The sequence below is a fragment of the Macaca thibetana genome, chromosome X (genome assembly GCF_024542745.1).
Source record: "Macaca thibetana thibetana isolate TM-01 chromosome X, ASM2454274v1, whole genome shotgun sequence".
Lineage (NCBI taxonomy): Eukaryota > Metazoa > Chordata > Mammalia > Primates > Cercopithecidae > Macaca > Macaca thibetana.
The window spans coordinates 44,576,939-44,604,018 of NC_065598.1; the positions used below are offsets into that span (position 1 = coordinate 44,576,939).

The window sequence follows — 27,080 nt, forward strand, 5'->3', positions numbered from 1 at the left end:
TTTTTTTAGGTCATTGTTTTCTTTTACTGTTTTATGTATCTATATTATATATATTAGGCATATTTATCCTTTATCTGTAATATTAGTTGAAGCTCCTCTTGCCCAGTTTGAGATTTGTTGTTTTGCTTTGCTTTTGTGTGTTTGTTTTTGTCTGTGCAGAAGTTTTCTATTTCTATGTAGTCAGATTGATCAGTTTTCTACATTGCCCTTATGTTTTGAATCATAGGATGGGTTTTTTTCCTCATTCCCAGGTGTTAGAGAAATTCACCCACATTTTCTTTCAGTACTTGAATGGTTTAATATTTGACATTTAAATTTCTGATCCATTTGGATTTTATCCTTGACTTATAGTGTGAACAATATTTAAGATTATCTTTTATGGCTAGTTATCCCAAAGATAAATTTTTTAAAAATTCATTTTTTCCTCTACTGATTTGAGGTGTTGCCTTAATTGTATACTAAATATTCATATGCAGTTTTGTCTGTGAATTTTGTGGCATGTTTTGTTCATGAACTAATACAAAAGTATTTTACTTAGAGAGATTTTATAATATGTTTTAATGTATGGTAGTGCTAGGGCACCCTTTCCCTACTGTTCTTGCTTCTAGGATTTTCCTGGCTGTCCTTGGTGGCTTGTTTTTTCAAATAAACTTTCTAATTAACTTGTCTAGCTTCACAAATACCTGATAATTTATTTTCTGTAGCTTGAGATAAAATTTAACATTGTTTTAAGCATTTTTTGAGATATGATTTACATTATTTGAGATTTGACAACTTAAATAGTTGTATAACCATTACCATAATCAAGATACAAAACATTTCCATTATCCAAAGTGTTTCCTTGTGCCGTTTTCCTACTCTTGATCTCTGGTCCCAGGCAACCACTTACCTGCTTTCATCCCTCTAGTTTTGTCTGTTCTGGAATATCATGTAATGGGGTTTAAACAGCATATATTCTTTTTGTTTTTGATAACTTTCATTTGGCATGCTTTTATTGAGATTCATCCATGTTGTATCAGTAGTGTGTTGTTTTTCACTGTTAAGTAGGATTTCATAGAATGGATATGCCACAGTTTTTCTGTTTATCAGTTGATTGGATTGTTTTCAGCTTTTGGTTATTATGAATAAAGTTCTGTGAATATTATTTGTCTTTGTGTGGACATAGGTTTTCATTTGTCTTGGTATATATGATTTAGGAATGCTGAATTGCTTTGCAGTTTTAGGTGTAACTGTCAATCCTTTTCAAAGTGGTTATACCATTTCATATTCTAACCAGCAATGAATGAGATTTCAAATGTTCCAAATCTTCGTTAGCACTTGGTATTGTCAGTCTTTTTAACTTTAGCCCATCTGCCCATTCTTGTTTTTTCTTCTTCTTTCTTATTTTCTTTCCTCCTCAGTCTTTTTAACTTTACCGTCTACCTATTCTCCTTCCCTCCCTCCCTCCCTTCCTCCCTTCCTCCTCCCTTCTTTCTTTCTTTTCTTTCTTTCTCTTCTTGCTTTCCTTCCTGTTGTTCTTCCTCATCTTCTTTGAGTTTTATGGGTTCTTTATATACTCTGAATAAATGCCCTTTGTCTGATACTTGTTTTGGAATTGTTAGTCTCTGGTTGTCTTTTCATTTTCTTACTCTAGTGTCTTTTGAAGAGCAAATGTTTATTGTTTCAATGAGGTCCATTTAATTACTTTTTTTTCTTTTCTTTTACAGCTTGTGCTTTTTGTGCTAGGAAATCTTTGTGTATCCCAAGATCATAAAAGATTTCTCACCTTTTAAATTCTGTTTCGGCCTGCGATACATTTCAAGCTGTTTATGATGTGAGATAGTATCAGTGGTCCCCTCCTTCCCCCAAATAGCTACCCAGTTTTTCCAGCGTTATTTGTTGAAAAGACTACAGTTTCAAAATCTACCATTTCCTCTTTCCTTTCCTCTTTTCTTTCCTTTTTTTTTTTTTTTTTTTTTGAGATGGAGTCTCTCTCTGTCACCCAGGCTGGAGTGCAGTGGCACGATCTTGGCTCACTGCAACCTCAGCCTCCCCAGTAGCTGGAACTACAGGCCTGCACCACCACGCCCGGCTAATTTTTTGTATTTTAGTAGAGACAGGGTTTCACCATGTTGGCCAGGATGGTCTCGATCTCCTGACCTCGTGATCCGCCTGCCTCGGCCTCCCAGAGTGTTGGGATTATAGGCATGAACCACTGCCCGTGCCCGGCCCCCAATTCCCTGTATTCTTTTTCAAAATTGCTTTGGTTTTTCTAGGTCTTTTGCCTTTCCATATAAAGTGCAGAAACAGTATAATCCAGTATAATTCTGCTAGGATTATATTGGAACTACATGTGCTAAGTTAGGAAGAATTTGTCTTCAGTAATATTGTATTTGCTTGTTCGTGAACATGGCGTATTTCGCCCTCTATTTAGCCTTCTTTAAGACCCTACAGCAATACTTCATAGTGCTTATCACATATGTTTTAAGTTTTTTTTTTTTTTTTTTTGATGCTATTGTGATTGGGGTGGTTGTAAAATTTTATTTCCAATTGTTTTATTGCGATTATGTAGGAACATTTTTATTATTGCATACTGATCTAGTATCCTACTGTCTTACTAAATTATTGTTTTAGTCGTGTTGCTCTAGATAGGATTTTCTAGATACATTATGCTGTCTGCAAATAAAGAAAATTTTATTTTTTGTTTTCTTATTTGTGGATGCCGGTTAGTCTTTTTCTTGCCTTGTTGTACTGGCAAGGAATGGAAGGGGACATCCTTGTTTTGTTTCTTTGGGGGGAAAACATTAAATTTTTACTGTTGAATGTGATATTAGCTGTAGGGTTTTTGTAGACTAATATCGAAGATGTTCCCTTCTGTTGCTAGTTTACTTCGAGGGCTCTTCCCTCTTCCCCCTACTTCATGTTTTAATGAATGGTCTGAGGATATAGGAAAAAACTCAGTTCCTCCTATACTCTCACAACACAGAACATTTCTGTAACAAAATGTGTGTGGCTTTTCCCCTGCATACCTGGCAAGCAATCAGTTCTGCAGTGGCTGCCAGTGTCCTCTAATTCAGTTCAATTGTGACATTATCTACCTGGAGATAGTTTCAGATCCCACAGATTGAGTGCTAAGTCCCAAGTCCCACAAGACTATCCCCACTTCAGATGCCAGTGTAGGCCTCCGGAACTTTTGACTGACTGGCTATATAAATCAGGGTTCCCATGACCCACTCCTTGTTTCCATTAATTTGCCAGAGTGGCACAGACCTCAGCAAACAGTTGGGTTTACTGTTTTATTGTAACGGGTACAGATGAAGAGATGCATAAGATGAGGTCATGTGGAAAGTGGCATGGAGCCTCCATGCCCTCTCTGGGCATGCCACCCTCCAGGGACTTCTGCTTGTGCAGCTATCCAGAAGCTCTCCAAATCCTGTCCTTTTGGGTTTTTATGGAGGCATTATTACGTAGGCATGACTGATTAAATCATTGGCCACTGGTGATCAGCTTAACCTTCAATCCCTTTCCTCTACCCAGAGATTGGAGAATGGGGCTGAAAAGTCCCCACGCTCTAAACATGCTTTGCTCTTTGCTGTGACCAGCCCTCATCTTGAAGCTAGGTAGGGGGCTGCCTGCCCTGAGTTATCTCATTACATCCCCCATCCTAAAGCTACAAAGGAGGCTGCCTGCCTTGAGTTATCTTGTTAGCATACAAGAGACACTCAGGGCTGGGCGTGGTAGCTCACCCAGTAATAATCCCAGCACTTTGGGAGGTATCCCAGCACTTTGGGAGTGTAATCCCCATACTTTGGGAGGCCGAGGTGGGCAGATCACCTGAGGTCAGGAGTTTGAGACCAGCCTGGCCAACGTGGTGAAACCCCATCTCTACTAAAAATACAAAAATTAGCTCATCATGGTAGTGCTTGCTTGTAATCCCAGCTACTGGGGAGGCTGAGGCAGAGAATCGCTTGAACCCGGGAGGCAGAGGTTGCAGTGAGCTGAGATCATGCCACTGCACTCCAGCCTGGGCAACAGAGTCTAAAGTAAATAAAGAAACAAAACTGACCTTTTTCTTATTTTTTTTTCTACTTTAAGAAAAGAAAGAAAAAGCTTTGAATTCTGGAAGCAATGCCTATCTGAATAGAACTATTGATTAAACATTATGGTAACATGGAAGGATGGAGAACAGTGTTTCAGTTTGAAAAACGAATTGGTCTGTTGTAAGATATGCAGGATGTGTTGTTTTTTTTTTTTTGTATATCGATTGATTAAAGTATTTGTGGGTACAGTTTTTAAAAATAGTGATCATTATTTTTTCATAACCCTAATTTTATAAAGGGTTTGATAGAGTTGTGCTAAAATTTAGTTTGGGACACCAAAAAAAATTGATTATTAAATTTAACATACATATTATCTATATGAATGTAAATATCAGAGGGCTTTATAATACTGCTGAAGAACATCACATAGTATTAGGTTGACGCAAAAGTGATTATGGTTTTTGCCATTACTGCAGTTACTTTTGCACCTAATATTTCAGTTTGTTGAAGAGATTAATTCACATTTTTTTGTATGCTAATTATAGATAATTCTTTTCCTTAAAACAGTTTCACTAAAAAGGTCTAAATAATACTATTTTACTGCCTGATTCAGCATATGCTTGAAAATTGTATTGTATTTCTTACCAGCCCTGAATTTGTGCTGGCCTTATTTTCCTAATTGGGCCTGATTGGTAAGGTTTTCTTCTGTATGGTCTTATTTTTTTCATAAGTATTGTACTGGTGTGGGATTATGCGTTAATGTCAGGTAGGAGAGATATATTGAAGAGAGAATTTTTGTAATGGGAGAACTCAAGGTTCTTCTAATTCCGATTGGTTTTTTGAATTCAGAAATATATTCAGTATTTAAATATATCAGTCTGGAAGTGCTTCATAATATGAAAATATTTAGAACCTGTAGGGAAGACGGAACTCTAATTAATATTTCAACAAGTTTATTGCTTAACCTGAATTTTTTTAAAAAGCCTAAAAAACTTTTTTGCTTAGAGGAGACCAAGAGAGTGAGATCTTTTAAAGAAAAGTTAAAAATCAGTATATTTTGGAATAAGGATTAGATTCTTTGGAAATTTTACAAGTTTAGAAGCAGAACACATCTTAGAAATTACTATCTAATTCCTTTACTTTATGGACTATACATCGTGCATTCCGGTGATTAAGGAAGCCCCCAAGTCAGCACAAATAGGTGGTGGATAAACTAGTGGAATCTGTGCTCATTTTCTGACTTTCCAGTGGCTTTTTCTGTTACACAGTTTAGGGTAGTCCGGCTTTTACATTTGTTGACAGGGCCTCTTTTGACAATACAGATATGAGTAAGCTAGCTCCTGCTCTCCCATGTTTCTGTGAAGAGGATACACGTAAACATAATAAGTTTTTGGTAAGTAATATATTGGAGATGTTGAGGGCTGTGCCGGAGGCAGAAGTGCACATGCTTTGTTTAAGGGGTATGGGAAAGTCTGAGTGGGAATTAGGAAAGACTTCACAGAAAAGATGAAACTTCAGGGAAGGATTAATGGGAGTTTCCAAGATACAAGACCTGGTCAAGTTTTCCAAGAAGAGAAATGAGAGAGCAGTACATAGCAGTACGATAGGTGTTTCGGAAACTCCCACGTTCTTGGTCTAGAGCAGAGGTCCACAAACTGTTTTTTACAGGGCAAAATAGTAAATATTTTAGGTTTTGTGGACCAAGAGGCAAAATCAGGTAATATATAGGTACTTAGATAATTTTTATATAAAAATCATTTTTAGCTCCCAGGCCTTTAAAAAAGGATTCGGCTGGCAATAGTTTATAGACCACTGTCTTAGAGCCTGCCATGATTGTTGGGCGTTATAGGACTCAAACTGGGGAAAAGGAAGGCAAAGGCCAGATCATAAATGCGTTTGCAACAGTTATCACTGTTTTGAAATCTTAGATTTGTCAGTATCTTGTAAAATACTGTAGTGCTGGAGATCAGATAAAGTTAAATAAAACACAGTTATTTTTTAGGGGTTGGATTGGGATTGCATTGACTTTGTATTTTAAAAACAAACTGTTGCCGGGTGCAGTGGCTCATGCCTGTAATCCCAGTGCTTTGGGATGCCGAGGTGGGTGGATCACCTGAGGTCAGGAGTTCAAGACCCGCCTGGTTAACATGGTGAAACCCCGTTTCTACTAAAAATACAAAAAATTACCCCGGCGTGGTGGTGCGCTTGTAATACCAGCTACTCAGGAGACTGAGGGAGGCTGAGGCAGGAGAATTGCTTGAACCCTGGAGGCGGATGTTGCAGTGGGCCAAGATTGTGCCATTGCACTCCAGCTTGGGCAACAAGAGTGAAACTCTGTCTCAAAAAAATATATAAAATAAAAATAACAAACTGTCATCTTTTCTCAGTAAAGTTTTATAACTTCCTCACGAAGTTCTTGTGCATCTTATAAATAATGCATTTTACATCTTACACTTACATTGCTATTATACATGCCATTTTAATTTTATGTTTTATCTCTACTGGTATATAGAACTGCACTTGACTTTTATGTGTTAAACTTACCAAGCAACTTCACTAACTTTTACTAACTTGGGTAATTTGACTATGTAACTTTGGATTTTCTCTGTAGACTGTCCTCTCTTTGTAATTAATGACAATTTTGTTTCTTCTGTTATCAATATTGTAAACATTTCAATAAACGTGTTTGGAATGTTCTCATCTTGTATTTTCTGAAATAGCTAGATATAATCTTGTAAAAGTATTTTCCTGCATATTTGATAAAACCAACCTGTTAAACTCTTTGGGATTAGTATATGTCTTTGTGGGAGGATTTTATACTACTGGTTTTATTATTTACCAGTTACTTTTTTAGGTTGCAAATTTCTGCTACATTTGTTTATGGTCATATATACCTATAGTTAGGTCCTTAACTAATTTCTGGAACTTAGTTGTGCCTTCTGTTTTCTTCCTTGCTTCAATCAAAGGTTTGTAAATTTTAATAGTGATTTCAAATAATACAATTTTGACATTGTTGATCATCTCTAGTTTTTTTCCTTCTTTCTTTGGGCTTATTCTCTTTTTTCTTTACACACACACACGCACGCGCACATGCACGTGCGGACACACACACACACGCTCTCACTCTCACTCTCTCTGTCTCTCTCACCTAATTTACTCTGTAATGCCTCGTACAGTCTTTTTGTCCAGACCACTGTCTAGTCCAGGACCATAGATTAAAACTGAGTATGTCCCTTAGCTGTCTTTTTTAGCATTGTCTTCCCTCCACTCTCATCCCTTTTGTGTTTTTGTTTTTGTCTCTGGCTTAAAGAGACCAGCTCAGTTGTCTTATAGTGTCCCATTTTCTGGCTTTGTTTTATTGCTTTCTTTTGGTATTGTTTAGTTCATTTCACTATCTTCTGTATTTCTTTTAATTAAGTTGATAGTTAACCATCAACTATTTGCTTTTTTGTTGTTGTTGTTGTTGTTGTTGTTGTTTTGAGACGGAGTTTCGCTCTTGTTGCCCAGGCTGGAGTGCAGTGGCGCAATCACAGCTCACTGCAACCTGCACCTCCCGGGTTCAAGCGATTCTCCTGCCTCAGCCTGGGATTACAGGTGTGCACCACTACACCCAACGAATTTTTTCTATTTTTAGTAGAGATAGGGTTTCACCATGGCCAGGCTGGTCTTGAACTCCTGACCTCAGGTGATCTGCCCACCTTGGCCTCTCAGAGTGTTGGGAATACAGGCGTGAGCTACCGCGCCTGGCCTGGTTAGTGGTTTTTAATGCCCCATCAGGGCTTATAAAAAAATATTCCCCCCATATATATGTATTTTCCTTCCTGGGTATATTTTAGAGTAAATTACAGATAACATGACATTTCAATCCTTAATATTCTAAATGCCTTTCTACAAAATAAGAATGTTTCGTTAAAAAGCTGTCAGATCTTTACCACATAACAAAATTTAGCAATACTGTCTGTTTTTTTTGAGATGGAGTTTCGCTCTTGTTGCCCAGGCTGGAGTGCAATGGTGCGATCTGGGCTTACCACAACCTCTGCCTTCTGGGTTCAAGCAATTCTCCTGCCTCAGCCTCCCAAGTAGCTGGGATTACAGGCATGCGCCACTCGCCTGGCTAATTTTGTATTTTTAGTAGAGATGGGGTTTCTCCATGTTGGTGAGACTGGTCCCGAACTCCCGACCTCAGGTGATCTGCCTGCCTTGGCCTCCCAAAATGCTGAGGTTACAGGTGTGAGCCAACGCTCCTGGCCAGCAATACTGCTTTTTATTCCTTCAAAGATGCACTTTTTCTTTTTTTGAATTTAATTTATGGAATCTTTCTCTGTTTCCCAGGCTGGAGTACAGTGGCTTAATCTTGGCTCACTGCAACCTCTGCCTCCCAGGTTCAAGTGGTTCTCCTGCTTCAGCCTCCTGAGTAGCTGGCATTACAGGCACATGGCACCACGCCCGGCTCTTTTTTTTTTTTTTTTTTTTTTTTTTGGTAGAGATGGGGTTTCACCATGTTGGCCAGAATGGTGTCAATCTCTTGACCTTCTGATCCACCCACCTTGGCCTTCCAAAGTGCTGGGATTACAGGCATGAACCACCGTGCCCGGCCCACCCTTTTTGTTTAAATCTTTGGAGCCAGGTATCTAATAATATTTTAAGTCTTCATTGGCTGAGTGGTAGTCATGATACATAGTGGTCAATGCGTATGCATACTCATCTTTGTTGTTTTTCCTCCTGGCATGATTAGATAGCTGTAGCCTATTGTTTCAGTAGAAAAGTCATTTATGGACCATCTGAGGAAAGAATGTGAGTTTTGATTGCTGACTAAAAACTTTTCATTGACAATTTCTGGTAAGGTCAAAAAAGTGATGTCTTAACTTGCAGAAATGGGGTTTGTAGACAACAGTGGAAGAATCTTCTAAGAAATGCTGTATCACCACCATTTTTGATGTCCCGGTAGTTGATATTGTGTGGAAAAATGTGGACGAGAGTATGGTTAACAGAATTATAAAATGATTCAGAATTGGACACTAAGGATATCTTAATGAATTTTTTTCACTTAAATTTTCCTTTATGTGTGAAAAAAAAGAATGTGATAAAAATTTATCTTTACCATTAAAAATAATTGAAAATAATTTTAATTGCTTTTTTTTTTTTTTTTTTTTTTTTTTTTTTTGAGACAAGGTCTTACTATATTGCTCAGGCTGGTCTCGAACTCCTGGGCTCAAGTGGTCTGCCCACTTCTGCCTGCCAAAGTGCTAGGATTACAGGTGTGAGCCACTGCACCCAGCTTCTTACTGATTTTTCACTGACTCCTAGTTTTCCTGGTTAGTTTTAAAAAGTTGTTAGTGTTGTTGTAGCTCTTTTGATGCTGTTTTGAATCTGTTTTATAGCTCTTTTAATGTCTTAAAAGCTCTCCTTGTGGATCACGAGGTCAAGAGATCGAGACCATCTGGACCAACATGGTGAAACCCTGTCTCTACTAGAAATACAAAAATTAGCTGGGCATGATGGTGCTCGCCTGTAGTCCCAGCTATTTAGGAGGCTGAGGCAGGAGAATCACTTGAACCCAGGAGGCAGAGGTTTCAGTGAGCCGAGATCACGCCACTACACTCCAGCCTGGCGACAGAGCGAGACTCCGTCTTGAAAAAAAAAAAAAAGAGCTCTCCTCTTTTTCTTTTGCACCTTCCCTTTGTGCATAGGATTTTTCTTCCTTTATTCATCTTTCTGCATCTGGGGATTATTGCCTTCAGCACTAGAACATTTTCAGCCACTACATCTTCAAATATTGCCTGTGTCCCATTTTATTTTTTGACTCCTTCTACAACTGATTTTAGAGATATGATAGATTTTCCCACACACCCATAACCTCACTTGTTCTTGGTGAATATTTGAAATATACTCTCATCAATTTGAAATATATGTGATTATTAACTGTAGTTAACCATGCTCTGCAATTGATCACTAGAACTTACTGTCTAGGTGAAACTGTACCCTTTGAATAGCATCTCCCCAATTCCCTTTCCCCACCCTCCCCCAGCCTCTGGTAACCACTGTTGTTCTCTTTACTTCTATGAGATAGATATTCTTTGAGTTTGACTTTTTTAGATTCCACATGTAAGTGAGGTCATGCCGTTTTGTCTTTCTGTGTCTGGCATACTTTGCTTAGCACAAGGTCCTCCAGGTTCATCTATGTTGTCACAAATGGCAGAATTTCCTTCTTTTAAAGACTGAATAGTATTTCAAGGTGTATATATACCATGTTTTATTAATCAATGTATCCTTCGATGGATACTTAGGTTGATTCTGTATCTTATCTATTATGAATAAGGCTGAAATGAATATGGGAGTATAGATGTCATAAATAAAGTTTCAGTGCTGCAAAAAAAAATAGCACTCGAATATAAAGTTTTCTTTTTAATTCTCAACAAGACAAGGTACTTCTATAGAAGGGTGCACCCTTACAGATGGAGCAATGATGAGCGCACACTTGGACAAGGGAGGGGAAAGGGTTCTTCCCTGACACACCTGGCCCCTGCTGCTGTGTCGTTCCCCTATTGGCTAGGGTTAGACTGCACAGGCTAAACTAATTCTGATTGGCTAATTTAAAGAGAGTGACGGAGTGAGTGGTTTGGCAGGAAAAATGGTTATGACAGAGCAGGCAATTGGAATGAGTCAGGGTGGAACAGATAATCGAGAAATGTTGCTTTACGAGGAAGTGAAGTTTAAAAGTAGAAGGCAAAGAATTGAACATACTGACATACTAATTCTTTGAAAAGAAATTTAGAACTCATATATAGATATCTCTTTGAAATTTTGATTTGTTTCTATGATTTATAGCTATTAGTGGGACTGTTGAATCAAATGGTAGTTCTATTGTTAGTTTTTTGAGAAAATTCCAACATTTTACTAAGAAAGAATCCCCAGGGATTCAGATTTATGTGAGAAATCTTGGCTACAACTCTGTGTGGTACCTAATTTGTTTCCTAAGTCTCGGAGTATTTTATTGGCTTTCAGTGTTTGCTTACCTTTCTGTATTCTCCTTTTTTTTTCAGCCTTTTTCCTTTTGCCCCCAGCTCAGCCATTCATTTATAAAGATGCCTTTAAAATATGTCATCTAATATTTTAAATAATTAATTTTGTATTAAGAGGGTTTTTCAATATGTATACTGCTTGCCGTTGGCCTTATTTTTGGAAATTGTACTATAATTTAAGGAAATGTAAATGAAATTGTTGGGATACTAGTTAGTTATCTATTTATTTGAGACGAAGTCTTGCTCAGTCTCGCTCAGGCTGGAATGCAGTGGTGTGATCTTGGCTTACTGCATCCTTTGCCTCCCATGTTCAAGCGATTTTCCTGTCTCAGCCTCCCGAGTAGCTGGTACTAAGGCCACCACACCCGGCTAATTTTGTATTTATTTTCTAATAGCGACTGAGTTTCACCATGTTGGCCAGGGTGGTCTCGAACTCCTGACCTCAGGTGATCCACCTGCCTCAGTCTTCCAAAGTGTTGGGATTACAGCCGCGAGCCACCAGGCCTGGCCTGGCCTGTTGGGATACTTTTAAATAATCCTTGGTGCTTTAATTATAATTGCTTCTGTTTTTGAACCAGTCATGTATCATCTCATTTAATTCCTCAAACAACCCTTTGAAATAGGTACTGCTTTCACCATTTTACAAAGATGAAGACATTGAGGTCAGCTAACTTGTCTCATGAGTCTTTCTGAAATTTTGTTTTATTTTTATTTTTTATTTTTATTTAGAGATAGGGTCTTGCTCTGTAGCCCAGGCTAGTATGCAGTGGTACAATTGTAGCTCACTGCAGCTTTGAACTCCTGGACTCAAGCAGTCCTTTTTAGCCTCTCAAGTAGGTAGGACTACAGGCATGCCCCCCCATGCTCAACTAAGTTTTAAGTTTTTTTGTAGAGAATGAGAGTCTCACTATGTTGCCCAGGCTGGTCTCAAACTCCTGGTCTCAAGCAATCCTCTCACATTGGCCTCCCAAAGCAGTGGGATTACAGGTGTGAGCCACTGTGCTCGGCCTTTCATGAATCTCATAACTAGTAAGTGACAAGGCTGTGATTCTGACTTAGGTCTCTACAGTCTTGGATCAGAATCACAGCCTTGTCACTTACTAGTTTTGAAATGACTTCTATAGTCTGATTTCATTATTGCTGTACAATACTACACATACACTTTGGAAGCAGAACTTCTGCTTCAGCGTGTTGACTTTGGGCATGATGCATATAATAAACTTTGGCCAACCTCTTCTGCTATATTATCTTAACTGTTAACGTTCTTTTAATTGTCCAGAAGGTAATTCAGATTATTATAAGGAAATGATTCTGCATAAATTGAATCAGCAAAGTATCATTCTTCTATGAAAAATGTGTAACAGGTTATTAAAGACTAAGATACTGATTTACTCAGTGGCAAGACTTTCTTAAATAACTTATATATGCTGGTTACTTTGCTATAGGGATCAAAGCACGACTTGGGTTCATTCTCTACCATGTATAGGCTCATATTCTAGTGGAGGAGATAAATGACATAATAGGTGTGAGTATTCATTTGGAAGTGAAATGGGAGAGGTTTCCTTGCCCCCCTCACAGGGCGTGTGATGGAGGTGTGGCTCACTTCTTCAGTGCCCCACTGCTCAGACCTCTAGGGGAGCATACAGACTGGCAGGCTGTGGGGCTCCCACTCCACGGCAATGTCTAGGGGTGAATGTTTACAGCTGAAGCGCCAGTGGGCATGTGTTACAGGGTGCTCTTTTAGTTTGCTGTCTGTAGGCAACTTGTGTTAACCAGCTCAGTTAGACCCTGTACCTTGTTGCAAGGACAGAGGGCTTCCTGTATCCCAGGTTCTTGCCTCCGTGTACTGGAAGAATTGGATCACATGTGGGCTTGGAGAATGAGTGTAAAGTTTTATTGAGTGGAAGTAGCTTTCAGCCTATGGGGTTGCCAGAGGGAGATGGCCACTTGGCGGTCCTAGCTCTCCTCCAACTGCCCTGGCCAAACTCTGCCTAGTCCCGCTGGTCAATGGCCTGCCGGTGTTCCAGCGTCTGTGTGCTCTTCCGCCTGCAGGCTCCCCTCGATGTCTTCCACCGATGTGTTCATCTCGCCATCTAGCAGTTTCTGTCTCTGCCTTGCTAGGGTCTTGAGTTTTTATAGGCCCAGGATGGGGGCGTGGTGGGAAGGCAGAGTGCCTGTCCTTACCTAGGTCTGAGGGGGTAGAGCCCTAGCCAGGGACCACATCCTCCTCTACCCAGCACTTCCCTTCCCCCATTCTGTATCATTTAAAGGGACCACACTCTTCCCTTCCCAGCACTCCCATATCAGAAGCACGTATTAGAAACTATAACTCACTGTGGGTTTTTGGGAATATGTCAAATAATACTTCTGGAAGGAAGAGGTGAATGTTGCTTTTTAAAGGATAGATAGGAATTTGCCCGATTAAGGAGTGAGTCGAGGGGAAGATGGCAATGGCTTTTTTAGGCAGAGGAAGCAAACGTTGTTAAAATCATAGAAATGTTTAAGGTTGTATTTTATTCACAGATCTGCATGTTATTTGTCCTGACTGAAGTGGTGGTTATGAGATTGGGAACATTTCAGCAAGAGTCATAAAATGAAGGCCCTTATAAATCAAGCTAGATTGTGGGGACTTTTCAGAGGAGTTTAAAATAGAAAGTGCATGTTTTGCACTTCCATGTTTGAGTTTTTGAAAGCTCATTGGCAGTGGTGTGGAGGTTTGAAAGAGATTGAAAGAGGAGGAAATGGAGAGAGAGCCTACAGTTTGGGGGACAAGTTAGAAAACTGTTGAAATAGGCCAAGTATGTAAAGTTGAGGTCCTAACTAACCTGGAGAAATATAGTAGGAATGGAGAAGGGGTGGATTCAAAGACTTTTAGATTGTAAAATGAACTCTGTGAATAGAAGGAACATGGTTTATTGGTGGGAAAGAGGTAAGAGAGGAAATGTAGGACTACTTTTTGGCTTGGTCAACTTGCGAGATTGTTACCACTATCTAAAATCTGCAGTACCATTAGAATTTCTTGTTCAGTGTTAAGATTCATGTACTTTCAGATATTCATGGTATATGTAACGATGGTGGTAATTATAAAGAAAGTATTTGGAAATTCATGCCTTTATAACCTTCATTTCTATACCCACCTTCCCCCTTTTTTTATTCCCCAGTAGGTTTTGTTTTGTATTTTATTTTATTTATTTTATCTATTTTATTTTATTTTATTTTATCGTATTGCATTTTTCTTTCCCAGATCCGGTAGACAGAGGTATCCAGAGGGTTAATAGCAGATTTTTTCCCCAACTGTGTATCACTGGGTTTGTGAATTATAGTCATAATACAGTAAGATTAAGACATTTGATGTTTTTGTAATATTTTGGCATGGTTTTATTTGTTAATATCCTAGCATAAAAATATAATAGTCTTCAAAGATGATTACTGGGGTATGGGATGCTTGGTGGTGGCTACAATCAAATTCTTATTCCAGCCCCAAATTGGCAACATTATAACAACATAGAATGTTATTATTTAGAACCTAATTACTGTTGTTCCCCTTACCTATGAGGGATACGTTCCAAGACCCGCAGTGGATGCCTGAAACTGCAGGTAGAACTGAACCTTATTATATACATGTTTTTGTCAACAAAAAGAGTCAAACTCTGTAAAATATTTTAGCTGGGAGTGGTGGCTCATGCCTGTAATTCCAGTACTTTGGGAGGCTGACGCGGGTAGATCACATGAAGCCAGGAGTTCGAGGCCAGTCTGGCCAACATGATGAAACCCCATGTCTATTAAAAATACAGAAATTAGCTGGGCATTGTTATATATAAAGTTTTGGTGCCGCAAAAGTAATAGCACCTGAATATAAAATTTTCTTTTTAATTCTCAGCAAGGCAAAGTACTTCTTTAGAAGGGTGCACCCTTACAGATAGAGCAATGGTGAGCGCACACTTGGAAAAGGGAGGGGAAGGGATTCTTATCCCTGATGCACGTGGCCGCTGCTGCTGCTGTGTCATTCCTCTATTGGCTAGGGTTAGACCACACAGGCTGAATTAATTCCGATTGGCTAAAGACAGTGATGGGGTGAGTGGTTTGGCAGGAAAAATGGTTATGACAGAGCAGGCAATGAGTCAGGGTGGAGTAGGTAATCAGAATGAGTCAGGGTAGAGCAGGTAATCGAAAAAGGTTGCTTTATGAGGAAGTTTAAAAGTAGAAGGTAAAGAATTGAACAGAAATTTAGAACTCATATCTAACAACCCTTCCCCATGTATTTCCTTACAGTTTTCTTTTTAAACTTTTTTTTTTTTTTTAACATGTCTTGGCTTAGTTGTTTGGCTTGATTTTCCAAAAGAAGATGCTTCTCTGGATAAGGTGGAGGATAGTTAAGGGAGATTTTAATAAGTGCCGTTTTTATGAGCCTCTGCATCAACCTACAGATGCATGGTATGACACAACACCCAACAAGAATAAGTACACCCGTTATGGCTGCGAGGGAAGTAAGAATTGAGGCTATTATTCCATTCCATTTACTGAACTACTTTTCTAGCCATCCTGTAAAGGGGTCATTTACCCCTGAGTTGTTGGCTAACTCATTGGACAGAGCAGTCAGACCTTGCAATGCCTTTGTTATACTTCCATCAGGGGTGGTGGTGTTTGTGATGAAGGTACAACGTTGAGTTTTAATCATGACACAAACTCCTTCTTTCTGCTAATATGTCTAAGGCTATCCTGTTTTCCCAAGCCATCTGGCTAGTTGCCCCTAATTGTTCAGCTATTCCTTTAACAGCATCTCTAATGTAGTTAATCACTGTTGGTTGTAGTAGATGTAGTTTATCCAATCTACATCTTTATTAATTGTCACCTACCAAAATATTGACTTAAATCCTGCAGCTATTTGATTTCGGGTTTTAAATTGATCTGGTATTCCCCGTGGGACTCCAATTGCATCTAAATAGACGTGAGAGTCCAAAGACCCATAAGGGGCTTCTCTCACTTTATGATGTCTTATTTTTCCTTCCTCTGGTTGATGAAGTGCCAGGGTGAAAAGGATAGCCAGTTGGACTGAAGCATAAGTGCCACTCCAGTTATTTGGCAGAGTGTCCAGTAAAGGTCCACCACAATACCACCACACATCTGCTCGGGGATGAACAAGGACTGACTGATTGATAAGCTCTTGAAAATTGATAAGCTCTTGAAGGGATTCACTGCATCCCTTCAGGTCTCCAAGGAACGCTAAATTTCTTCCTTGTCGTGAGACACACGAAGTGAACTTAGTGTTGGGAGACAGAAGCTGGATGACCCTCGGGGGCTGACCCGCAGGGTGCTGGACTTCGGGATATAGCAGAGAGAGCTTGGCACGACTTATTACTCCAGGCTGTAGAATCCTGGAAAAGAGCTACCATGCAGCCCACACCCGGTCGACTGGAGGACCACCTTAGTGGAAAGGGGACAATCTGGGCCTCTGGCCTGTCATGCGCACAAGCACAACAGTTGCTTTTGTTTAACGTTTGGATTGAATATTTGATCCATTCTAACCAGGTATTTGCATCTTGATATCCTGTCTTAATTGCCAAAGTTCATTTTAAGTCTTTAACTTTTATGATAGCTATCTTGGTCTGTCTAGAGGGAGGAGGAGCAATTGTTCCGTTGTGAGAGGTTTTGCAAGAAGGCTTAGAGGAAGGTGCAGGCAGTGGGGTGCTGAGACCAGCTCGGTTGGGGAGACCCTAACCTAGCGGCGCTAGAGGAATTAAAGAAAGACACAGAAATATAGAGGTGTGAAGTGGGAAATCAGGGGTCTCACAGCCTTCAGAGCTGAGAGCCCCGAACAGAGATTTATCCACATATTTATTAACAGCAAACCAGTCATTAGCATTGTTTCTATAGATATTAAATTAACTAAAAGTATCCCTTATGGGAAACGAAGGGATGGGCCGAATTAAAGGAATAGGTTGGGCTAGTTAACTGCAGCAGGAGCATGGGAGCATGTCCTTAAGGCACAGATCGCTCATGCAATTGTTTGTGGCTTAAGAATGCCTTTAAGCGGGTTTCTGCCCTGGGCAGGCCAGGTGTTCCTTGCCCTCATTCCGGTAAACCCACAACCTTCCAGTGTGGGCCTTAGAGCCATTATGAACATGTTACAGTGCTGCAGAGATTTTGTTTATGGCCAGTTTTGGGGCTAGTTTATGGGCAGATTTTGGGGGGCTTGCTCCCAACAGTGGGGGATCAAAGAAATGCATTTTAAAGAATCTAATAGGGTTTGTCCCTGAAACTTCAGCCCCCATACCATAAAACCGGCTTAAAGAAGGGAACCGGCTTAGAAAAGGGGAAGAACTTTGAGGGTTTGAGATAATAACCTGTATAGAATTACACTGATTTAGCTGACAGTTTCGGGGGAGGGCTGTCCTTCTAGTAAAATGTACGGTTTTAGGAAGTTAAAAAAACCTGTTGGGGCAGTCCATTCTTGTTCTTTAGTAGTCCACAGAAAGTTGGACTAACTACAGCATAAAAGCTCTACATTGGGGAACAAGACTCCTGGTTGACGCTGGGGTCTTTATTGAAATCTCCCTGGATTAAATGGTCCCAATTTACTAAGGCCCAGTCTGAGGAAAGTCAGGAAGGACAGAGGTACTTTTCTGAAGTAGAGAGCTGTTTCTGACTTGGCAAGCCCCCACAGGGTATATAACAAGGCAAACATCAAATGCAGTAGTTTGAGGGGAAATTGACTTGGTTATGTTACAACTGGATGGTCAGCAATAGAGCAAGGAAAGAAGAAAGAGTAATAGAATAGATGAAAGAGAGTTAAATTTTTCTTAGCTTTGGTTCGATAGGGTTTTCCCCTGAGACTATGGCCCATGACTCTGGAGGGGGTGGTGCTTTCTTGCCTCGGGTGTGATGAGTCCATCTCCTTTCCGCTGTATGAACAGCAGTCTCGAACAGCAGTCTCGGTGGTTAGCCGCACAAGGTAGGGTCCTTCGCAGGCTGGCTTGAGTTTTCCTTTTCCACCCTTTGATGAGAACGTGATCCTAAGGCTGGTGCTGCTTTACCGGAAATTCTAGGGGTGGTACCTGTGCAAAAAGACTTCTAGTTTTGAGGGAAAGGAAAGTGGAAGATAAACCAAGTATATACTTTCTTTTTTTTTTTTTTGAGACGGAGTCTCACTCTGTCCCCCAGGCTGGAGTGCAGTGGCACGATCTCAGCTCACTGCAAGCTCTGTCTCCCGGGTTCACGCCATTCTCCTGCCTCAGCATCCGGACTAGCTGGGACTACAGGTGCCCGCCACAGCGCCTGGTTAATTTTTTGTATGTTTAGTAGAGACGGGGTTTCACCGTGGTCTCGATCTCCTGACCTTGTGATCCGCCCACCTTGGCCTCCCAAAGTGCTGGGATTACAGGCGTGAGCCACCACGCCTGGCATAATTTCTAAGAAATTGATCTTTTGTTTTAAATGGGGACATCAGCAGTGGACTTTATAGTCCTTGGTGCCTTCTTACTGAGAAATTTACCTTAGCACGTATTTTTATTAGTTTTTAGACCAAAGAAAGCCAAACACTGTTTTATATTTGACAGTGCTTCCTGTATGATTTTTATACCAGATAGGCTAAATTTCACCTTTATATTAGTGTGTTATTAGTGTTAAACTCAATTTTAATAAAACCTTGTAGACATATTTATCCAATTTTAACGTCTGACCATAAGGTAAGATTTTTATAGACTCTTTTTAACCTTTTATAATTTTTGTTAAAGAGTAGGTTAGTGCTTTAAGAAAAACCTGTTGTGCTTTTATTTTAATGTCTGGTTCACAGAAAGACTGGATGATACCCCTTTAACTTTAGCCAATATGTTTACACACAGAATTTCCTTTACAATTAACATTTTAAAAATTGCTCAGACCTTTAAAACAAACTATATTTTCTTAACCTTTTAATGTAGGTAAAAATCCACATTCTTATGCCTCCTTTTAATCCTTTTACCAAAGGTATATTTTACTTTCCTTACACACCTTGCACATAAACTGTTTCTTCAGTAGTTTTACATTCAGGAGGCCTAATTACTTTTAAATTATATAACATTTCTTGCATAAATTCCCTTTTATAACCTTTTTTTTCCCACAACTTTCACAGACAATTCTTCGACATGCCTCAACTTTCTGACTTGTTGCAAACATCCCTTTCTTTAAACAACCAGTTAATTTGTTTTAGGACAAGAATTTACCATATAAAATTATTTTTATGTACATTCTTGCCCTCCCCCGTCCCCCCTTTTTTTTCATTCTTCTCCAAAGTGAACTTCCTTTATGTCTGTGGACTAAACTGCCTAAGGCCACAAGATTAGAAGTTAGGATAATACATGTTACACTGTTAACTTTTAGCAAACTTGACTTTTGTTGAAAACCTTGTTAAGTTTGGGATTTCAGTTATCCTTTGCTATTAATAAGACCTTGTTTAGTCCAAATTAACTTAGAATTGGTATAGATGGTTCCTTCCTGGTTCTGTAAGTACTGTAAGGCTTGGCTGAGTGCAAACAGCTCCCACATTTGAGCAGACTAATTATTAGGCAATTTTCCTAATTTTGCTTCTGCAAGAGTTGCCCTATCAATTACTGAATACCCATTGTGTCTTTTTCCCATAGTCACCTAGGAGGAGGGAGGAGCCATCTGTCATCTGTCCTGAAGGGAGTTCCTCCGAAGTCTGGTCGGACCTTTGTATAGTAATTAAGATTTAGATCCCGTGTTAGGAAACCTGCTGGGTTAAGGGAATTAGTAGTGGTTAATGTTGAATTATCCTTTCTTTCTTTTTTTTTTTTTTTTAACAGAATAGCCTCATACTTTCTTGTGTTAGCAAAGCAGTTGTCGCTACAGATTGAATGTATTTGGGCCATCCGCCGGTTACTGGGTTAAGGATTTTTGATAGGAAGGCTACAAGTTGTCTGTGGCCCCAGTGCTTTCTGGCTGCACCCTTGTTTACACTGACAGCAGGGTGGTAATGGAGTGTTACAGTGTCACGAAAAAGAAGACGACGACCTTCAGTGATCAATTATAGGTTTTAAATTTACCCTGGCTTTTAAAGGAATAGGGTACACTGTTTTTTCCTTTACTACTTTTATCTCTCTCTCTCTCTCTCTCTCTCTCTCTCTCTCTCTTTCTCTCTTTGACTTTCTGTCGCTTTGACTCCCTCTTTGTCTGTCTCTTCCTCTCTCTCTTTGACTCCCTCTTTGTCTCTCTGTCTCTTCCTTTCTCTCCCTGCCTCTCTTTTTTTCTCTCTTTTCCCCCCTCTCTCTCTTTCCTCTCTCTGTCTCCCCCTACCCCGCTCTCTTTCCTCTCTGCTGGTCTTTCCCTGCCTCTGCCAGCTGCTTATGCTGCTGTTCTCCCCTCTCCTTCCCCTTTTACCCTGGAGACTAAAAGATCCTCTGAGGGGAAGACAACATTAGACTGGGGGAACAAACAGAGGAGCAAGCAGCTTCTGAATAGACTAAAAAGGTGATAAGCTCATGTTTAGGTCCCACCTCCATATTTATCGAGGGCTCCTGGTGAGACTCAAGATAAAAGAGACAGAGCCCCTGACCTCCCTATTCTTCCTCGAAAGTCATGAGCCGGAAGGGCTTCTTTCTCCTTTCTTAGTTCAGGACATCCTGTCTTGAAATGGCCTGTTCTTCCATATCTGTAGCACCTGTCTTGTCCTTCCTCCTTAATCCTGCTCCACCATACTCTTTAGGGGGCCTGGTAGATGAGGACCTTGGTCCTCCAGATGGAGACTGGGGTCCTTTAAAAGAGGGTTCAGACCCTTTATAGTTTCTGGTTCCCTGGAAACTCTGTCTAGAAGTACCTGGGTTTGGAGCCATCCGTTGGAAGGTGGAAAACATAAGTTTTGTCTTTTGTTTCTGTTTTTCTTTGTCTCTTTTCACTTATAGTTTGAGCTTCTCTGAGAAGCTCACTTAGGGGACTGTCTTCTCAATTGTCTATGTTTTGTAAGTTTTTGAAATGTCTGGCCAACTTGTAGTGACAAATTGGAGTTTCAACATTCCTTGCCCAAGGGGATCATCCAAATTGAGGCCTGCATAATTCCTCATTTGCTCCCTTAGTCTGTCTAGGAATCTCATAGGCCTTTCATCCTTTTCCTGTTGTATATCAAATGCTTTAGAAAGATTTCGGGTTTGGGGTACTGACTCCCGAATTCCTTTTATTATTATCTCTCTTAGGTCCTGCATATTTTCCCAGCGATCTGCGTTGTTATTGTCCCACGGGGGGTCTCAGGCGGGGAATGGGAACGTTTTCACCGGGAGGGTGCTCACGTTCCCAAACTGCCATAGCAGCCCTACGAATCATACTGCTTTCTTCCCCTGAAAAGAGGATGCCCAAGATGGACATTAACTCTACCCAAGTGTATAACTGAGGTCCTAAGAATTGGTCAATTTGATCTGCCACTCCATAAGGGTTAGCTAGTAGTGGTTTAAGCTCCTTTTTAAAATTCTGGACTTCTGAACTGGTTAAGGGAGCATTTACAAAGCCAATGGCTCCCCTCTTTATGAACCTCTTTCAAAGGGAAGAGGGTTGGGGCTGACCTCTTAGGTATGGAGGGAAATGGGAAATTCTGAGTATCTTTTTTACATTGTTCTACCTCATGCTGGAGTCCTTTTAGAGAAGGGTCTTTAGGTTGGGAGGGAACGGGCTGGTGGGACGGTAATTCCCAAGAGTCACGGTTATAAGGAGGAGGGGAGAGGGAATTTGGAATGGGGGTCTGAGGCGGCAGTGGCTGGCTGAGGGGAAAGATTGGGGACACTGAGTGGGGGAAGATAGTCTAGGGGATCCCATGTGCTGGAGTCTTTAGGCATGAGAGCTGGCTCCTCTGACTTTTCATTTTGAGGTGGCAGATTGGGTTCTTCCCTATTTGTTTTTAAGGGAAAAAGGAGGGCAGGTCCATGCCTCCAACAAAGGGCATTCCTAGTTCTTCTGAGACACTGGACTTTTATCATTAACATATTGGATTAGAAACTGACACATTACATACTCATTCGGCCTAAACTTTGGCCAGAAGATTGAGGGTTTGAGGATGGGTCTTTGAGTCTAAATAAAACAGCAATATTTCATCATTTGTTGCTTTTTCCTATCTTTAGTCCTTTCATTATCCTTCCAGTGTTTTAGCATGAGACCTAGGGGGCTATCTGGGGAGGTAACTTTGTTACCATCTTTATCCCCCTTGCTCCCTGTCTTGCTTGGGGTATTTCTTATCTTGATGGTTTTGGGGTAAGGTTCAAGGTTCAATTTCCCTTACTGGAAATTTATCACCTTTTAGGGTGAGGCTCAATTTTCCCCACTGGAAATTTCTTGCCTTTTGGGGTGAGGCTTAATTTCCCCCACTGGAAATTTCTCACCTTTTCTACTACTGGAGGTTCGTGTGAGGTTCAGTCCCCTCCAATGGGGATGTGTCGCCTCTTTTTAACCTCTAAGCCACCCCAACCAAGGAGTACTTCACCACCCCCAAGGAAATACTTTAGCAGCTTTCATGGCTTCTCCTTCCTTGGTCTGTGCACAGAGTCATCACTGTGGTATGTGAGGATCCTTTAAGCTAGGTTACTGGCCAGTCATGTTGTCCCCCCGCCCCCGCCCCCAGCCCGGGTTGCCGAGAGCTTGGATTATTCCTTGCACTGGGTGGGTTCTGATTTCTCACCCCTGAGGCCACCACAAGGGGCAGGGCGTACCTCCTCTTGAGAGAGAACCAGAGACTGTCCGGAGGGGAATGTAAGGGAATGTAATCACAGGCGAGCCCCCCAAATTGTTATACATAAAGTTTCGGTGCCACGAAAGAAATAGCACTGGAATGTAAAATGTTCTTTTTAATTCTCAGCAAGGCAAGGTACTTCTATAGAAGGGTGCGCCCTTACAGATGGAGCAATGGTGAGCACAGACTTGGACCAGGGAGGGGAAGGGGGTTCTTATCCCTGAGGCAGGTAGCCCCTACTGCTGCGTCGTTCTCCTGTTGGCTAGGATAAACTAATTCTGATTGGCTAATTTGAAGAGCGTGTCAGGGTGAGTGGTTTGGCGGGGGAAAATGGTTATGACAGAGCAGGTAATGAGTCAGGGTGGAGCAGGTGATTGGAATGAGCCGGAGTGGAACAGGTGATTGAAATGAGTCAGGGTGGAGCAGGTAATCGAAAAAGGTTGCTTTATGAGGAAGTTAAGTTTAAAAGTAGAAGGTAAAGAATTGAACATACTGACATTGATTCTTTGAAAAGAAATTTAGAACTCGTATCTAACAGCATGGTGGCACGTACCTGTAGTCCCAGCTACTTGGGAGACTGAGGCAGGAGAATTGCTTGAACCCCAGAGGCGAAGGTTACAGTGAGCCGAGATGCACCACTGCACTCCAGCCTGGGTGACAAAGCAAGACACCCCCCTACCACCAAAAAAAAAAAAAAAGATCCTGAGCATTTCTTCAAAGGATTGTAACAGGAGGTGAAACTTGGCTTTGCCAGTATGATCTTAATGGCAAAGCACAATCAAAGCAATGGCTACCAAGAGGTAGAAATTGATCCAGTCGTAGTGAAAGTGGACCGATCAAGAGCACAGATCATGACAACAGTTTTTTGGGATTCTCAAGGCATTTTGCTTGTTGACTTTCCGGAGAGTCAAAGAATGATAATAATCTCTGCTTATTATGCCTATGTTCTAAGAACGCCAAAGCTTTAGCGGAAAAATGCCCAGGAATGCCTCACCATGGCAGTGCCTCTACTCAGTCCTCTCATCAAACAAGGGCAATATTTTGAGAGTTTTCATGGGAAATGATTAGGCAGCCACCCACCTTACAGTCCTGATTTGGCTCCTTCTGGCTTCTTTTTGTTTCCTATTTTAAAAAATCTTTAAAGGACACCATTTTCTTCAGTAAATAATGTAAAAAAGACTGCATTGACATGGCTACATTCCCAGGACCCCTCAGTTGTTTAGGACTGGACTAAATGGTTGGTATCATTGCTTACAAACGTGTCTTGAACTTGATGGAGCTTATGTTGATAAATAATGTTTATATTTTTATTTTTTAATTTGTTTTTTTTTTTTCCGTGAACTTTTTGAAGTACCCTTGTACTGGATGATTCGATTAGTAAATCTTCGGGCATCTACTCTATGGAAGTGCACCCTGTGCTAGGTGATAACAAGGAATACAGGCAGTGATCACTGCTGCCTTTATGGCATTTTTGTTTGATTGGATGGAGTTTAGTCAACACATAAATAACAAATATATGGTATAATAGTTAAGAGTGAGCTCTGGAGACTGACTTAGCTTCAGTTCCTATGTTTGTTACTTAGTACCTGTTTCCTTGAGTAAATTGCTTATTCTCTGATTCAGTTTCTTCATTCTATAAATGAAGCCCTCTACCACCTCACAGGGTTTTTTAGAACCTTTTGAAAGAGTTGATGTTAGATATTGCATAAAACTAAGTTTTTGCTGTTACATAATAATGTCAGATGATAGAGATGTTGCAGTAAGACCAAATTTAGAGGTTGGAAAAATCACCTCTAGTTTGAGGTGGGACAGGAAGCAAAGCTTTCATGGGGAAGGTGGCATTTAAATGGATCTTGAATGATTGACAGAATTTATAGAGTGGTAGGGATTGAGTAAAATTTCCTAGAGGGAGAAGAATGAAGTTGGAAGAAAGTACGGTGTGTCCTGAAATCAGAAATGCTCCTTAATAAACTCATATTTCCATTCTACCCTCACCCCACCCTCTCCAGGCAGTTGCCTAAATAGATATTAAGATGTTGCTCCCTTTCCTTTCACAACCACCCCCACCCCCACACCCCCATTGTCTTTCAAATACCGACTTTTTAGGTAGAACACTAAAAGACTCTGGATTAACTATTACCACATTTACCACATTCTGAATATCCATGCCTTCTCTCCCCCACCCTCTAGATTGCATACTTCTGGAGAGCAGGGGAAGTATATTTTATTCAGATTTGTTTGTTTAGCCCTTGAGTATTGTCCCTGGCACCTAGTAAATGCTCAGATTATTTCAGGGGGTGGGATAGTAGATGAATGATCCTGATTAAAAACAGTTTCAACTAAATTTAAAATTTAAAATTTAAACAGGAACTTTAAAAATGGATGCTGTCTGAGACCTTTGTGACTCCTGGAATTGGTGAATACTTCTGTAACATAATTTCCTCATTCAGAAAATTGGGGGTAATGAGGACTTAATGAAATTACCATATTTTTATATTTGACAATGTATTTAAGAAACAGTGTTTCTAGAAAGATACTTAGAATTCAAAGGAAATGCATGATATAATTTTAGGACAAACTTTAGCATATTTAAAAAGCAAGAAAAGTCACTCAGCTTGTTACTGGAACAGGGTCCTGATCCAAACCCCAGATTGGATCTCACGCAAGAAAGAATTTGAGGATAATCCAGAGTAAAGTGAAAGCAAGTTTATTAAGAAAGTAAAGGAATACCTGCTCAACTGACAATACTTAGTTATTTCTTGATTGTATGCTAAACAGGGGGTGAATTATTAATGAGTTTTCCAGGAAAGCAGTGGGCAATTCCGGGAACTGAGGGTTCCTCCCCTTTTTAGACCTTATAGGGTTCTGAGGTTGTCTTGGCGCTGCTAGGAGTGTCTTTTAGCATACTAATGCATTATAATTAGTGTATAATGAGCAGTGAGGATGACCAGAGGTCACTTTTGTTGCCATCTTGGTTTCGGTGGCTTTTGGCTGGCTTCTTTACTGCAACCTGTTTTTATCAGCAAGGTCTTTGTGACCTGTATCTTGTGCCAACCTCCAGTCTCATCCTGTGACTAAGAATGCCTGACTCCTGGGAATGCAGCTCAGTAGGTCACAGCCTTACTTTACCAAGCCCCTATTCAAGATGGAATTCTTCTGGTTCAAATGCCTCTGACAAGCTGTTTACATTTTGGGCTTTAAACATCATTGATTCTTTTTCTCAAATAATGAATTACAGAAGTTGTGGTATAATTACCCTAGTTCCTTCATACTTAGGGCAAGATGACTCTGAGAAATGTTCCATACTCTCTCCCAGAGATCTCCAGCAGGCTTGAGTACCAGTTGCCTAGAGTCATAATTGGCTCCATAATGCATCCTTTATTGGCATACTTTCCTTTCCTGACTCACTTCTTTACTTCATTAAAGGTATTTCCTCGGATACTTCTCAAATAAACTACTTGTACAAAAAGCTTTATCTCACAGTCTTTCTTGGGAGATGCAACGCAAGGCAGCATGACAATCATTGTAATAATAGTTTAAAAATTTTGAAGTTTTAGAATTCAGAGACATTTGTAATTTGATACTGTCATGCGCGTCCGTGTGAAGAGACCACCAAACAGGCTTTGAGTGAGCAACATGGCTGTTTATTTCACCTGGGTGCAGGCGGGCTGAGTCCGAAAAGAGAGTCAGTGGAGATAAGTGTGGGGCCGTTTTATCGGATTTGGGTAGGTAAAGGAAAATTCCAGTCAAAGGGGGGTTCTCTGGCGGGCAGGAGTGGGGGTCATAAGGTGCTCAGTGGGGGAGCTTTTTGAGCTAGGATGAGCCAGGAAAAGGAATTTCACAAAATAATGTCATCGCTTAAGGCAAGGATCAGCCATTTTCACTTCTTTTGTGGTGGAATGTTATCAGTTTGGGCAGGGCAGGGCATTTGCACTTCTTTTGTGATTCTTCAATTACTTCAGGCCATCTGGGCATATACGTGCAAGTCGCAGGAGATGGGGTGGCTTGGCTTGGGCTCAGAGGCATGACATTCCTGCCTTATATTAATAAGAAAAATAAAATAAAATAGTATTGAAGTGTTTGGGGCAGTGAAAATTTTTTTTGGGGGGTGGTATGGAGAGAGAATGGGCGATGTTTCTCAGGGCTGCTTCAAGCGCGATTAGGGACAGCGTGGGAACCTAGAGTGGGAGAGATTAAGCTGAAGGAAGATTTTGTGGTAAGGGGTGATATTGTGGGGTCGTTAGAAGAAACCTTTGTCGTATTGAATGATTGGTGATAGCCTGGATGCGGTTTTGTTTTTGTATGAATTGAAAAACTAAACGGAAGACACAAGGT

The 27,080-nt window shown here is 40.5% G+C and overlaps 2 protein-coding genes across 19 annotated transcripts in view; one reads left to right on the forward strand and one right to left on the reverse strand.

The window, feature by feature from the left end:
- The window catches only part of FUNDC1 (FUN14 domain containing 1), a 472,293-nt gene extending 448,874 nt beyond the window's left edge, over window positions 1-23,419 (reverse strand). Inside the window, exon 1 of the mRNA XM_050775759.1 lies at window positions 23,416-23,419. The gene's annotated coding sequence lies outside the window, so the exon portion shown is untranslated. The remainder of the gene's footprint in view (window positions 1-23,415) is intronic.
- Window positions 1-27,080, forward strand: part of KDM6A (lysine demethylase 6A) — a 232,189-nt gene that overhangs the window by 100,609 nt on the left and 104,500 nt on the right. The gene's annotated exons all lie outside the window — the stretch shown is intronic.